This window comes from Propithecus coquereli, unplaced genomic scaffold (assembly GCF_000956105.1).
Source record: "Propithecus coquereli isolate 6110/MARCELLA unplaced genomic scaffold, Pcoq_1.0 Scaffold276, whole genome shotgun sequence".
Taxonomy (NCBI): Eukaryota; Metazoa; Chordata; class Mammalia; order Primates; family Indriidae; genus Propithecus; species Propithecus coquereli.
Window position 1 is genome coordinate 313,440 of NW_012148352.1, and position 2,090 is coordinate 315,529.

Sequence of the window (2,090 nt, forward strand, 5' to 3'; positions counted from 1 at the left end):
ATGCAACTGCCTATCAAAATACCAATGACATTCTTCACAGAAATAAAAAAAAAAAGAAAATTCTAAAATTCACATGAAACCACAAAAGACCCTGACTAGCTAAAGCAGTACTGAGAAAAAAGAACAAAGCTGGAGGCATCACACTACCTGACTTCAAAATATACTGCAAAGCTACAGTAACTAATATAGCATGGTACTGGCATAAAAACAGACAAATAGATCAATGGAACAGAATGGAGAGTGAGGAATAAATTCACCCACCTATAGTCAACTGATTTTTGACAAAAATACCAAGAACACACATTGAGAAATAGGCAGTCTTTTTCATAAATGGTGCTGGAATACTGGATACCCCATGCAGAAGAATTAGATCAGACCCCTGCCTCTCACCATATGCAAAAATCAACTTGAAATGGATTATAGAGTTAAATGTAAAACCCGAAACTAAGAAAACATAGGGAAAACACTTCATGACATTTGGCTGGGGAAGGATTTTTTAAATAAGATCCCAAAAGCACAGGCAACAAAAGCAAAAGTAGACAAATGGGATTACATCAAATGTACAAGCTTTTGTATAGCAAAAGAAACTATTAACAACATGAAGAGACAACCTACAGAATGAGAGAAAATATTTGTAAGCTATACATCTGACAAGGGGTTGAGTTACAGAATATATAAATAGCTTAACAGCAAAAAACAAACAATTGGATTGCAAAAGAAACTATTAACAAAGTGAAGAGACAACCTACAGAATGAGAGAAAATATTTGCAAGCTATACATCTGACAAGGGGTTGAGTTACAGAATATATAAATAGCTTAACAGCAAAAAACAAACAATTGGATTAAAAATGGGCAAAAGACTTTAATAAATACTTATCCAAAGAAGACATACAAATGTTCAGCAGATATACGAAAAAATGCTCAATAGCACTAATTACCAAGGAAATGCAATTCAAGACTACAGTGAGATACCGCCTTACTGTAATTAGAATAGCTACTATCAGAAAGACAAACGAAAACAATTATTGGTGAGGATGTGGAGAAAAGGAAACACTTACACACTGTCGGTGGGAATACAAACTAGTATGGCCATTATGGAAAACAGTATGGAGGTTCCTCCAAAAATTAAAAATAGAACTACCATGTGATCTCACAATCCCACTACTGGGTACATATCCCAAGGAAACGAAATCAGTAAGTTGAAGATGTATCTGCACTCCCATGTTTATTGCAGCACTATTTCCAATAGCCACGATATGGAATCAAATTAAATTTCTAGCAATAGATGAATGGATAAAGAAAATGTGGCACATATATGGAATGGAATGTTATTCAATCATAAAAAGAATGAAATCCTTTCATTTGTGGCACACGGAGGTACCTGGAGGACATTATGTTAAGTGAAATCAGCTAGGCATAGAAAGAAAAATGCCACATGATCTTACTCATATGTGGAATCTAAATATATATAAAACATCTAAATATATCATAGAAATAGAGAGTAGAACAGTGGTTTCTAGAGTTCAGGGAAGAAGGAGGAAATAGGAACATGGGGACAGGTTGGATCAATGGATACAATGTTACAGTTAGATAGAAGGAATAATTTCTGGTATTGTATTACACAATAAGGTGACTGTGGTTAACAGTGAAGCATTGCCTGTTACAAAATAGCTAGAAGAGAAGCTTTTGAATGTTCTTACCACAAAAGTAAGATAAATTTATGAGGTGGTAGATACACTAACTACACTAATTGGATCATTATACAACATGTGTATTGAAATGTCAAATTGGACCCCATAAATATGTACAATTATAATGTATCCATTTAAAAAAATAATTGTCATTAAAAAAAGAAAGCCATAAGAGCCGAAGTACACAAATATTGTACAAGGTGCTGAAATGCCCACAGAACATAAGTAGATGTGAAGACATATGTTATGGCTTCACACTTTAAAGTTCTAAGTTCTATAATAGGAACATGGAGATTTCTTGGAGAAGTACAACAGAGGACATATTTCAACTGTAGTGATTAGTTCATTACAATGACCTAGTAATATCTTGTTTTTTGCTCAAGTCATACAGAATTTTT